Source organism: Schistocerca cancellata, unplaced genomic scaffold (genome assembly GCF_023864275.1).
Source record: "Schistocerca cancellata isolate TAMUIC-IGC-003103 unplaced genomic scaffold, iqSchCanc2.1 HiC_scaffold_1126, whole genome shotgun sequence".
Classification (NCBI taxonomy): domain Eukaryota; kingdom Metazoa; phylum Arthropoda; class Insecta; order Orthoptera; family Acrididae; genus Schistocerca; species Schistocerca cancellata.
In genome coordinates, this window is record NW_026047125.1 from 151,041 (window position 1) to 163,495 (window position 12,455).

The window sequence follows — 12,455 nt, forward strand, 5'->3', positions numbered from 1 at the left end:
GCTCGACTGCCGCTCGCTGCCGCTTGGGTCGTGGTCCATATGACAGCGCAAGCACGACAAACGTCTGCGGGACGAGACGAGACGAGACGAGACGAGACGACTAAGGAATAAATTCGTGGTTACAAATCAAATTCGGAACTCTAAACTCCTACACAACAATAGGCGGTGACGTATTTCAGAAATCACCTGCCGATTCGTACTGTTTTGTCGTTTTCAAAGTCTTCTTGGCAAACTTGGTTAGCACATTCTCCCTCAAACTGAGTTAATTACTGCATTTTCGTACCATTACAGTAGTTTAAAGGGCTTAAGGAAGCATCTTTGTCACAACAGAAAGGTAGTTTGAAAATTGGGCTGGCGACATAACAAAAAAAAAAAAAACAGGAAGGGAGCCAACAGCACCCGGGTTTCCCAGGCGGTCACCCATCCAAGTACTAGCCGGGCCCGAGTATGCTTAACTTCGGTGATCGGACGAGAACCGGTGTATTCATCATGGTAAGGCCGTTGGCGCTCTCTAATAAAGGAGCACGGCAGAATTCGTGTTCGGCTTTTCTCCCAACACACAAATTGTTAGTTTTCGGCCGCATTTGACGAAAGCGCTTCCTTTCGCAACCGCCAGTTCCTCGAGGACGGCGCGGGGAGGCGCGCCCGGCGTCCCAGCAGAGTGACGGCCGAATTGGCGGGCGCACCGCCGCGTGTGTGAGACGCACTGCTGCTCGTTGCACCCCCTGTCATTCGCTGGGCGCGGTCAGCCTTCGACACTAGCGGAGGACGCATCTTGTCCCTGGTGTTCAGCGGAGGGCCTGTGCGGGGTGCGGCAGTGTCGTGCTGGAGGGCCCACTGGTAGCGATGTGGGCTTCCTCGCCTCGCCTCGCCTCGCCTCGCCTCACCTCGCCTCACACCAGGTGTCTGCGTAGTTTGCAGTGCATTCGCACCATTCCTATCCCTGTCCCTGTCCCCGTCCCGACTTGTCCCGACTTTGCTCGACTGCCGCTCGCTGCCGCTCGGGTCGTGGTCCATATGACAGCGCAAGCACGACAAACGTCTGCGGGACGAGACGAGACGAGACGAGACGAGACGACTAAGGAATAAATTCGTGGTTACAAATCAAATTCGGAACTCTAAACTCCTACACAACAATAGGCGGTGACGTATTTCAGAAATCACCTGCCGATTCGTACTGTTTTGTCGTTTTCAAAGTCTTCTTGGCAAACTTGGTTAGCACATTCTCCCTCAAACTGAGTTAATTACTGCATTTTCGTACCATTACAGTAGTTTAAAAGGCTTAAGGAAGCATCTTTGTCACAACAGAAATGTAGTTTGAAAATTGGGCTGGCGACATAACAAAAAAAAAAAAAGGAAGGGAGCCAACAGCACCCGGGTTTTCCAGGCGGTCACCCATCCAAGTACTAGCCGGGCCCGAGGATGCTTAACTTCGGTGATCGGACGAGAACCGGTGTATTCATCATGGTATGGCCGTTGGCGCTCATCTAATGTAGGAGCACGGCAGAATTCGCTTTCGGCTTTTCTCCCAACACACAAAATGTTAGTTTTCGGCCGCATTTGACGAAAGCGCTTCCTTCCGCAACCGCCAGTTCCTCGAGGACGGCGCGGGGAGGCGCGCCCGGCGTCCCAGCAGAGTGACGGCCGAATTGGCGGGCGCACCGCCGCGTGTGTGAGACGCACTGCTGCTCGTTGCACCCCCTGTCATTCGCTGGGCGCGGTCAGCCTTCGACACTAGCGGAGGACGCATCTTGTCCCTGGTGTTCAGCGGAGGGCCTGTGCGGGGTGCGGCAGTGTCGTGCTGGAGGGCCCACTGGTAGCGATGTGGGCTTCCTCGCCTCGCCTCGCCTCGCCTCGCCTCGCCTCGCCTCACACCAGGTGTCTGCGTAGTTTGCAGTGCATTCGCACCATTCCTATCCCTGTCCCTGTCCCCGTCCCGACTTGTCCCGACTTTGCTCGACTGCCGCTCGCTTCCGCTCGGGTCGTGGTCCATATGACAACGCAAGCACGACAAAAGTCTGCGGGAGGAGACGAGACGAGACGAGACGAGACGACTAAGGAATAAATTCGTGGTTACAAATCAAATTTGGAACTCTACACTCCTACACAACAATAGGCGGTGACGTATTTCAGAAATCACCTGCCGATTCGTACTGTTTTGTCGTTTTCAAAGTCATCTTGGCAAACTTGGTTAGCACATTCTCCCTCAAACTGAGTTAATTACTGCATTTTCGTACCATTACAGTAGTTTAAAAGGCTTAAGGAAGCATCTTTGTCACAACAGAAAGGTAGTTTGAAAATTGGGCTGGCGACATAACAAAAAAAAAACAGGAAGGGAGCCAAAAGCACCCGGGTTTCCCAGGCGGTCACCCATCCAAGTACTAGCCGGGCCCGAAGATGCTTAACTTCGGAGATCGGACGAGAACCGCTGTATTCATCATGGTATGGCCGTTGGCGCTCATCTAATGTAGGAGCACGGCAGAATTCGAGTTCGGCTTTTCTCCCAACACACAAAATGTTAGTTTTCGGCCGCATTTGAATAAAGCGCTTCCTTTCGCAACCGCCAGTTCCTCGAGGACGGCGCGGGGAGGCGCGCCCGGCGTCCCAGCAGAGTGACGGCCGAATTGGCGGGCGCACCGCCGCGTGTGTGAGACGCACTGCTGCTCGTTGCACCCCCTGTCATTCGCTGGGCGCGTGCAGCCTTCGACACTAGCGGAGGACGCATCTTGTCCCTGGTGTTCAGCGGAGGGCCTGTGCGGGGTGTGACAGTGTCGTGCTGGAGGGCGCCACTGGTAGCGATGTGGGCTTCCTCGCCTCGCCTCGCCTCGCCTCACACCAGGTGTCTGCGTAGTTTGCAGTGCATTCGCACCATTCCTATCCCTGTCCCTGTCCCCGTCCCGACTTGTCCCGACTTTGCTCGACTGCCGCTCGCTGCCGCTCGGGTCGTGGTCCATATGACAGCGCAAGCACGACAAACGTCTGCGGGAGGAGACGAGACGAGACGAGACGAGACGACTAAGTAATAAATACCTGGTTACAAATCAAATTTGGAACTCTACATTCCTACACAACAATAGGCGGTGACGTATTTCAGAAATCACCTGCCGATTCGTACTGTTTTGTCGTTTTCAAAGTCTTCTTGGCAAACTTGGTTAGCACATTCTCCCTCAAACTGAGTTAATTACTGCATTTTCGTACCATTACAGTAGTTTAAAGGGCTTAAGGAAGCATCTTTGTCACAACAGAAAGGTAGTTTGAAAATTGGGCTGGCGACATAACAAAAAAAAAAAAAAAACAGGAAGGGAGCCAACAGCACCCGGGTTTCCCAGGCGGTCACCCATCCAAGTGCTAGCCGGGCCCGAGGATGCTTAACTTCGGTGATCGGACGAGAACCGGTGTATTCATCATGGTAAGGCCGTTGGCGCTCTCTAATAAAGGAGCACGGCAGAATTCGTGTTCGGCTTTTCTCCCAACACACAAATTGTTAGTTTTCGGCCGCATTTGACGAAAGCGCTTCCTTTCGCAACCGCCAGTTCCTCGAGGACGGCGCGGGGAGGCGCGCCCGGCGTCCCAGCAGAGTGACGGCCGAATTGGCGGGCGCACCGCCGCGTGTGTGAGACGCACTGCTGCTCGTTGCACCCCCTGTCATTCGCTGGGCGCGGTCAGCCTTCGACACTAGCGGAGGACGCATCTTGTCCCTGGTGTTCAGCGGAGGGCCTGTGCGGGGTGCGGCAGTGTCGTGCTGGAGGGCCCACTGGTAGCGATGTGGGCTTCCTCGCCTCGCCTCGCCTCGCCTCGCCTCGCCTCGCCTCACACCAGGTGTCTGCGTAGTTTGCAGTGCATTCGCACCATTCCTATCCCTGTCCCTGTCCCCGTCCCGACTTGTCCCGACTTTGCTCGACTGCCGCTCGCTGCCGCTCGGGTCGTGGTCCATATGACAGCGCAAGCACGACAAACGTCTGCGGGACGAGACGAGACGAGACGAGACGAGACGACTAAGGAATAAATTCGTGGTTACAAATCAAATTCGGAACTCTAAACTCCTACACAACAATAGGCGGTGACGTATTTCAGAAATCACCTGCCGATTCGTACTGTTTTGTCGTTTTCAAAGTCTTCTTGGCAAACTTGGTTAGCACATTCTCCCTCAAACTGAGTTAATTACTGCATTTTCGTACCATTACAGTAGTTTAAAAGGCTTAAGGAAGCATCTTTGTCACAACAGAAATGTAGTTTGAAAATTGGGCTGGCGACATAACAAAAAAAAAAAAGGAAGGGAGCCAACAGCACCCGGGTTTTCCAGGCGGTCACCCATCCAAGTACTAGCCGGGCCCGAGGATGCTTAACTTCGGTGATCGGACGAGAACCGGTGTATTCATCATGGTATGGCCGTTGGCGCTCATCTAATGTAGGAGCACGGCAGAATTCGCTTTCGGCTTTTCTCCCAACACACAAAATGTTAGTTTTCGGCCGCATTTGACGAAAGCGCTTCCTTCCGCAACCGCCAGTTCCTCGAGGACGGCGCGGGGAGGCGCGCCCGGCGTCCCAGCAGAGTGACGGCCGAATTGGCGGGCGCACCGCCGCGTGTGTGAGACGCACTGCTGCTCGTTGCACCCCCTGTCATTCGCTGGGCGCGGTCAGCCTTCGACACTAGCGGAGGACGCATCTTGTCCCTGGTGTTCAGCGGAGGGCCTGTGCGGGGTGCGGCAGTGTCGCGCTGGAGGGCCCACTGGTAGCGATGTGGGCTTCCTCGCCTCGCCTCGCCTCGCCTCGCCTCGCCTCGCCTCACACCAGGTGTCTGCGTAGTTTGCAGTGCATTCGCACCATTCCTATCCCTGTCCCTGTCCCCGTCCCGACTTGTCCCGACTTTGCTCGACTGCCGCTCGCTGCCGCTCGGGTCGTGGTCCATATGACAGCGCAAGCACGACAAACGTCTGCGGGACGAGACGAGACGAGACGAGACGACTAAGTAATAAATTCCTGGTTACAAATCAAATTTGGAACTCTACATTCCTACACAACAATAGGCGGTGACGTATTTCAGAAATCACCTGCCGATTCGTACTGTTTTGTCGTTTTCAAAGTCTTCTTGGCAAACTTGGTTAGCACATTCTCCCTCAAACTGAGTTAATTACTGCATTTTCGTACCATTACAGTAGTTTAAAGGGCTTAAGGAAGCATCTTTGTCACAACAGAAAGGTAGTTTGAAAATTGGGCTGGCGACATAACAAAAAAAAAAAAACAGGAAGGGAGCCAACAGCACCTGGGTTTCCCAGGCGGTCACCCATCCAAGTACTAGCCGGGCCCGATGATGCTTAACTTCGGTGATCGGACGAGAACCGGTGTATTCATCATGGTATGGCCGTTGGCGCTCTCTAATAAAGGAGCACGGCAGAATTCGCGTTCGGCTTTTCTCCCAACACACAAAATGTTAGTTTTCGGCCGCATTTGACGAAAGCGCTTCCTTTCGCAACCGCCAGTTCCTCGAGGACGGCGCGGGGAGGCGCGCCCGGCGTCCCAGCAGAGTGACGGCCGAATTGGCGGGCGCACCGCCGCGTGTGTGAGACGCACTGCTGCTCGTTGCACCCCCTGTCATTCGCTGGGCGCGGTCAGCCTTCGACACTAGCGGAGGACGCATCTTGTCCCTGGTGTTCAGCGGAGGGCCTGTGCGGGGTGCGGCAGTGTCGTGCTGGAGGGCCCACTGGTAGCGATGTGGGCTTCCTCGCCTCGCCTCGCCTCGCCTCGCCTCGCCTCGCCTCACACCAGGTGTCTGCGTAGTTTGCAGTGCATTCGCACCATTCCTATCCCTGTCCCTGTCCCCGTCCCGACTTGTCCCGACTTTGCTCGACTGCCGCTCGCTACCGCTCGGGTCGTGGTCCATATGACAGCGCAAGCACGACAAACGTCTGCGGGACGAGACGAGACGAGACGAGACGAGACGACTAAGGAATAAATTCGTGGTTACAAATCAAATTTGGAAATCTAAACTCCTACACAACAATAGGCGGTGACGTATTTCAGAAATCACCTGCCGATTCGTACTGTTTTGTCGTTTTCAAAGTCTTCTTGGCAAACTTGGTTAGCACATTCTCCCTCAAACTGAGTTAATTACTGCATTTTCGTACCATTACAGTAGTTTAAAGGGCTTAAGGAAGCATCTTTGTCACAACAGAAAGGTAGTTTGAAAATTGGGCTGGCGACATAACAAAAAAAAAAAAAAAACAGGAAGGGAGCCAACAGCACCCGGGTTTCCCAGGCGGTCACCCATCCAAGTACTAACCGGGCCCGATGATGCTTAACTTCGGTGATCGGACGAGAACCGGTGTATTCATCATGGTATGGCCGTTGGCGCTCTCTAATAAAGGAGCACGGCAGAATTCGCGTTCGGCTTTTCTCCCAACACACAAAATGTTAGTTTTCGGCCGCATTTGACGAAAGCGCTTCCTTCCGCAACCGCCAGTTCCTCGAGGACGGCGCGGGGAGGCGCGCCCGGCGTCCCAGCAGAGTGACGGCCGAATTGGCGGGCGCACCGCCGCGTGTGTGAGACGCACTGCTGCTCGTTGCACCCCCTGTCATTCGCTGGGCGCGGTCAGCCTTCGACACTAGCGGAGGACGCATCTTGTCCCTGGTGTTCAGCGGAGGGCCTGTGCGGGGTGCGGCAGTGTCGTGCTGGAGGGCCCACTGGTAGCGATGTGGGCTTCCTCGCCTCGCCTCGCCTCGCCTCGCCTCGCCTCGCCTCACACCAGGTGTCTGCGTAGTTTGCAGTGCATTCGCACCATTCCTATCCCTGTCCCTGTCCCCGTCCCGACTTGTCCCGACTTTGCTCGACTGCCGCTCGCTGCCGCTCGGGTCGTGGTCCATATGACAGCGCAAGCACGACAAACGTCTGCGGGACGAGACGAGACGAGACGAGACGAGACGACTAAGGAATAAATTCGTGGTTACAAATCAAATTCGGAACTCTAAACTCCTACACAACAATAGGCGGTGACGTATTTCAGAAATCACCTGCCGATTCGTACTGTTTTGTCGTTTTCAAAGTCTTCTTGGCAAACTTGGTTAGCACATTCTCCCTCAAACTGAGTTAATTACTGCATTTTCGTACCATTACAGTAGTTTAAAAGGCTTAAGGAAGCATCTTTGTCACAACAGAAATGTAGTTTGAAAATTGGGCTGGCGACATAACAAAAAAAAAAAAAGGAAAGGAGCCAACAGCACCCGGGTTTTCCAGGCGGTCACCCATCCAAGTACTAGCCGGGCCCGAGGATGCTTAACTTCGGTGATCGGACGAGAACCGGTGTATTCATCATGGTATGGCCGTTGGCGCTCATCTAATGTAGGAGCACGGCAGAATTCGCTTTCGGCTTTTCTCCCAACACACAAAATGTTAGTTTTCGGCCGCATTTGACGAAAGCGCTTCCTTCCGCAACCGCCAGTTCCTCGAGGACGGCGTGGGGAGGCGCGCCCGGCATCCCAGCAGAGTGACGGCCGAATTGGCGGGGGCACCGCCGCGTGTGTGAGACGCACTGCTGCTCGTTGCACCCCCTGTCATTCGCTGGGCGCGGTCAGCCTTCGACACTAGCGGAGGACGCATCTTGTCCCTGGTGTTCAGCGGAGGGCCTGTGCGGGGTGCGGCAGTGTCGTGCTGGAGGGCCCACTGGTAGCGATGTGGGCTTCCTCGCCTCGCCTCGCCTCGCCTCGCCTCGCCTCGCCTCACACCAGGTGTCTGCGTAGTTTGCAGTGCATTCGCACCATTCCTATCCCTGTCCCTGTCCCCGTCCCGACTTGTCCCGACTTTGCTCGACTGCCGCTCGCTGCCGCTCGGGTCGTGGTCCATATGACAGCGCAAGCACGACAAACGTCTGCGGGACGAGACGAGACGAGACGAGACGAGACGACTAAGGAATAAATTCGTGGTTACAAATCAAATTCGGAACTCTAAACTCCTACACAACAATAGGCGGTGACGTATTTCAGAAATCACCTGCCGATTCGTACTGTTTTGTCGTTTTCAAAGTCTTCTTGGCAAACTTGGTTAGCACATTCTCCCTCAAACTGAGTTAATTACTGCATTTTCGTACCATTACAGTAGTTTAAAAGGCTTAAGGAAGCATCTTTGTCACAACAGAAATGTAGTTTGAAAATTGGGCTGGCGACATAACAAAAAAAAAAAAGGAAGGGAGCCAACAGCACCCGGGTTTTCCAGGCGGTCACCCATCCAAGTACTAGCCGGGCCCGAGGATGCTTAACTTCGGTGATCGGACGAGAACCGGTGTATTCATCATGGTATGGCCGTTGGCGCTCATCTAATGTAGGAGCACGGCAGAATTCGCTTTCGGCTTTTCTCCCAACACACAAAATGTTAGTTTTCGGCCGCATTTGACGAAAGCGCTTCCTTCCGCAACCGCCAGTTCCTCGAGGACGGCGCGGGGAGGCGCGCCCGGCGTCCCAGCAGAGTGACGGCCGAATTGGCGGGCGCACCGCCGCGTGTGTGAGACGCACTGCTGCTCGTTGCACCCCCTGTCATTCGCTGGGCGCGGTCAGCCTTCGACACTAGCGGAGGACGCATCTTGTCCCTGGTGTTCAGCGGAGGGCCTGTGCGGGGTGCGGCAGTGTCGCGCTGGAGGGCCCACTGGTAGCGATGTGGGCTTCCTCGCCTCGCCTCGCCTCGCCTCGCCTCGCCTCGCCTCACACCAGGTGTCTGCGTAGTTTGCAGTGCATTCGCACCATTCCTATCCCTGTCCCTGTCCCCGTCCCGACTTGTCCCGACTTTGCTCGACTGCCGCTCGCTGCCGCTCGGGTCGTGGTCCATATGACAGCGCAAGCACGACAAACGTCTGCGGGACGAGACGAGACGAGACGAGACGACTAAGTAATAAATTCCTGGTTACAAATCAAATTTGGAACTCTACATTCCTACACAACAATAGGCGGTGACGTATTTCAGAAATCACCTGCCGATTCGTACTGTTTTGTCGTTTTCAAAGTCTTCTTGGCAAACTTGGTTAGCACATTCTCCCTCAAACTGAGTTAATTACTGCATTTTCGTACCATTACAGTAGTTTAAAGGGCTTAAGGAAGCATCTTTGTCACAACAGAAAGGTAGTTTGAAAATTGGGCTGGCGACATAACAAAAAAAAAAAAACAGGAAGGGAGCCAACAGCACCTGGGTTTCCCAGGCGGTCACCCATCCAAGTACTAGCCGGGCCCGATGATGCTTAACTTCGGTGATCGGACGAGAACCGGTGTATTCATCATGGTATGGCCGTTGGCGCTCTCTAATAAAGGAGCACGGCAGAATTCGCGTTCGGCTTTTCTCCCAACACACAAAATGTTAGTTTTCGGCCGCATTTGACGAAAGCGCTTCCTTTCGCAACCGCCAGTTCCTCGAGGACGGCGCGGGGAGGCGCGCCCGGCGTCCCAGCAGAGTGACGGCCGAATTGGCGGGCGCACCGCCGCGTGTGTGAGACGCACTGCTGCTCGTTGCACCCCCTGTCATTCGCTGGGCGCGGTCAGCCTTCGACACTAGCGGAGGACGCATCTTGTCCCTGGTGTTCAGCGGAGGGCCTGTGCGGGGTGCGGCAGTGTCGTGCTGGAGGGCCCACTGGTAGCGATGTGGGCTTCCTCGCCTCGCCTCGCCTCGCCTCGCCTCGCCTCGCCTCACACCAGGTGTCTGCGTAGTTTGCAGTGCATTCGCACCATTCCTATCCCTGTCCCTGTCCCCGTCCCGACTTGTCCCGACTTTGCTCGACTGCCGCTCGCTGCCGCTCGGGTCGTGGTCCATATGACAGCGCAAGCACGACAAACGTCTGCGGGACGAGACGAGACGAGACGAGACGAGACGACTAAGGAATAAATTCGTGGTTACAAATCAAATTCGGAACTCTAAACTCCTACACAACAATAGGCGGTGACGTATTTCAGAAATCACCTGCCGATTCGTACTGTTTTGTCGTTTTCAAAGTCTTCTTGGCAAACTTGGTTAGCACATTCTCCCTCAAACTGAGTTAATTACTGCATTTTCGTACCATTACAGTAGTTTAAAGGGCTTAAGGAAGCATCTTTGTCACAACAGAAAGGTAGTTTGAAAATTGGGCTGGCGACATAACAAAAAAAAAAAAAAAACAGGAAGGGAGCCAACAGCACCCGGGTTTCCCAGGCGGTCACCCATCCAAGTACTAACCGGGCCCGATGATGCTTAACTTCGGTGATCGGACGAGAACCGGTGTATTCATCATGGTATGGCCGTTGGCGCTCTCTAATAAAGGAGCACGGCAGAATTCGCGTTCGGCTTTTCTCCCAACACACAAAATGTTAGTTTTCGGCCGCATTTGACGAAAGCGCTTCCTTCCGCAACCGCCAGTTCCTCGAGGACGGCGCGGGGAGGCGCGCCCGGCGTCCCAGCAGAGTGACGGCCGAATTGGCGGGCGCACCGCCGCGTGTGTGAGACGCACTGCTGCTCGTTGCACCCCCTGTCATTCGCTGGGCGCGGTCAGCCTTCGACACTAGCGGAGGACGCATCTTGTCCCTGGTGTTCAGCGGAGGGCCTGTGCGGGGTGCGGCAGTGTCGTGCTGGAGGGCCCACTGGTAGCGATGTGGGCTTCCTCGCCTCGCCTCGCCTCGCCTCGCCTCGCCTCGCCTCACACCAGGTGTCTGCGTAGTTTGCAGTGCATTCGCACCATTCCTATCCCTGTCCCTGTCCCCGTCCCGACTTGTCCCGACTTTGCTCGACTGCCGCTCGCTGCCGCTCGGGTCGTGGTCCATATGACAGCGCAAGCACGACAAACGTCTGCGGGACGAGACGAGACGAGACGAGACGAGACGACTAAGGAATAAATTCGTGGTTACAAATCAAATTCGGAACTCTAAACTCCTACACAACAATAGGCGGTGACGTATTTCAGAAATCACCTGCCGATTCGTACTGTTTTGTCGTTTTCAAAGTCTTCTTGGCAAACTTGGTTAGCACATTCTCCCTCAAACTGAGTTAATTACTGCATTTTCGTACCATTACAGTAGTTTAAAAGGCTTAAGGAAGCATCTTTGTCACAACAGAAATGTAGTTTGAAAATTGGGCTGGCGACATAACAAAAAAAAAAAAGGAAAGGAGCCAACAGCACCCGGGTTTTCCAGGCGGTCACCCATCCAAGTACTAGCCGGGCCCGAGGATGCTTAACTTCGGTGATCGGACGAGAACCGGTGTATTCATCATGGTATGGCCGTTGGCGCTCATCTAATGTAGGAGCACGGCAGAATTCGCTTTCGGCTTTTCTCCCAACACACAAAATGTTAGTTTTCGGCCGCATTTGACGAAAGCGCTTCCTTCCGCAACCGCCAGTTCCTCGAGGACGGCGTGGGGAGGCGCGCCCGGCATCCCAGCAGAGTGACGGCCGAATTGGCGGGGGCACCGCCGCGTGTGTGAGACGCACTGCTGCTCGTTGCACCCCCTGTCATTCGCTGGGCGCGGTCAGCCTTCGACACTAGCGGAGGACGCATCTTGTCCCTGGTGTTCAGCGGAGGGCCTGTGCGGGGTGCGGCAGTGTCGTGCTGGAGGGCCCACTGGTAGCGATGTGGGCTTCCTCGCCTCGCCTCGCCTCGCCTCGCCTCGCCTCGCCTCACACCAGGTGTCTGCGTAGTTTGCAGTGCATTCGCACCATTCCTATCCCTGTCCCTGTCCCCGTCCCGACTTGTCCCGACTTTGCTCGACTGCCGCTCGCTGCCGCTCGGGTCGTGGTCCATATGACAGCGCAAGCACGACAAACGTCTGCGGGACGAGACGAGACGAGACGAGACGAGACGACTAAGGAATAAATTCGTGGTTACAAATCAAATTTGGAAATCTAAACTCCTACACAACAATAGGCGGTGACGTATTTCAGAAATCACCTGCCGATTCGTACTGTTTTGTCGTTTTCAAAGTCTTCTTGGCAAACTTGGTTAGCACATTCTCCCTCAAACTGAGTTAATTACTGCATTTTCGTACCATTACAGTAGTTTAAAGGGCTTAAGGAAGCATCTTTGTCACAACAGAAAGGTAGTTTGAAAATTGGGCTGGCGACATAACAAAAAAAAAAAACAGGAAGGGAGCCAACAGCACCTGGGTTTCCCAGGCGGTCACCCATCCAAGTACTAGCCGGGCCCGATGATGCTTAACTTCGGTGATCGGACGAGAACCGGTGTATTCATCATGGTATGGCCGTTGGCGCTCTCTAATAAAGGAGCACGGCAGAATTCGCGTTCGGCTTTTCTCCCAACACACAAAATGTTAGTTTTCGGCCGCATTTGACGAAAGCGCTTCCTTTCGCAACCGCCAGTTCCTCGAGGACGGCGCGGGGAGGCGCGCCCGGCGTCCCAGCAGAGTGACGGCCGAATTGGCGGGCGCACCGCCGCGTGTGTGAGACGCACTGCTGCTCGTTGCACCCCCTGTCATTCGCTGGGCGCGGTCAGCCTTCGAC

At 54.9% G+C, this 12,455-nt stretch overlaps 13 non-coding genes across 13 annotated transcripts; all 13 read right to left on the reverse strand.

Annotated features, from left to right (window-relative positions):
* Window positions 1-387: 387 nt before the first annotated feature.
* Window positions 388-506, reverse strand: LOC126159090 (5S ribosomal RNA). The gene has a single exon (XR_007534029.1). It is a non-coding gene; the product is annotated as a 5S ribosomal RNA (ribosomal RNA).
* An 856-nt stretch (window positions 507-1,362) lies between these two features.
* LOC126159073 (5S ribosomal RNA) lies at window positions 1,363-1,481 on the reverse strand. Its single transcript, XR_007534013.1, has one exon. It is a non-coding gene; the product is annotated as a 5S ribosomal RNA (ribosomal RNA).
* Window positions 1,482-2,337: 856 nt separating this feature from the next.
* LOC126159154 (5S ribosomal RNA) lies at window positions 2,338-2,456 on the reverse strand. The gene has a single exon (XR_007534087.1). It is a non-coding gene; the product is annotated as a 5S ribosomal RNA (ribosomal RNA).
* Window positions 2,457-3,304: 848 nt separating this feature from the next.
* Window positions 3,305-3,423, reverse strand: LOC126159145 (5S ribosomal RNA). Its single transcript, XR_007534078.1, has one exon. It is a non-coding gene; the product is annotated as a 5S ribosomal RNA (ribosomal RNA).
* An 855-nt stretch (window positions 3,424-4,278) lies between these two features.
* On the reverse strand, window positions 4,279-4,397 carry LOC126159074 (5S ribosomal RNA). Its single transcript, XR_007534014.1, has one exon. It is a non-coding gene; the product is annotated as a 5S ribosomal RNA (ribosomal RNA).
* An 854-nt stretch (window positions 4,398-5,251) lies between these two features.
* Window positions 5,252-5,370, reverse strand: LOC126159035 (5S ribosomal RNA). Its single transcript, XR_007533977.1, has one exon. It is a non-coding gene; the product is annotated as a 5S ribosomal RNA (ribosomal RNA).
* An 861-nt stretch (window positions 5,371-6,231) lies between these two features.
* Window positions 6,232-6,350, reverse strand: LOC126159244 (5S ribosomal RNA). Its single transcript, XR_007534159.1, has one exon. It is a non-coding gene; the product is annotated as a 5S ribosomal RNA (ribosomal RNA).
* Window positions 6,351-7,206: 856 nt separating this feature from the next.
* LOC126159075 (5S ribosomal RNA) lies at window positions 7,207-7,325 on the reverse strand. Its single transcript, XR_007534015.1, has one exon. It is a non-coding gene; the product is annotated as a 5S ribosomal RNA (ribosomal RNA).
* Window positions 7,326-8,181: 856 nt separating this feature from the next.
* LOC126159078 (5S ribosomal RNA) lies at window positions 8,182-8,300 on the reverse strand. The gene has a single exon (XR_007534017.1). It is a non-coding gene; the product is annotated as a 5S ribosomal RNA (ribosomal RNA).
* Window positions 8,301-9,154: 854 nt separating this feature from the next.
* Window positions 9,155-9,273, reverse strand: LOC126159155 (5S ribosomal RNA). The gene has a single exon (XR_007534088.1). It is a non-coding gene; the product is annotated as a 5S ribosomal RNA (ribosomal RNA).
* An 861-nt stretch (window positions 9,274-10,134) lies between these two features.
* LOC126159041 (5S ribosomal RNA) lies at window positions 10,135-10,253 on the reverse strand. The gene has a single exon (XR_007533983.1). It is a non-coding gene; the product is annotated as a 5S ribosomal RNA (ribosomal RNA).
* Window positions 10,254-11,108: 855 nt separating this feature from the next.
* Window positions 11,109-11,227, reverse strand: LOC126159079 (5S ribosomal RNA). Its single transcript, XR_007534018.1, has one exon. It is a non-coding gene; the product is annotated as a 5S ribosomal RNA (ribosomal RNA).
* Window positions 11,228-12,085: 858 nt separating this feature from the next.
* Window positions 12,086-12,204, reverse strand: LOC126159220 (5S ribosomal RNA). The gene has a single exon (XR_007534137.1). It is a non-coding gene; the product is annotated as a 5S ribosomal RNA (ribosomal RNA).
* Between the last annotated feature and the right edge of the window lie 251 nt (window positions 12,205-12,455).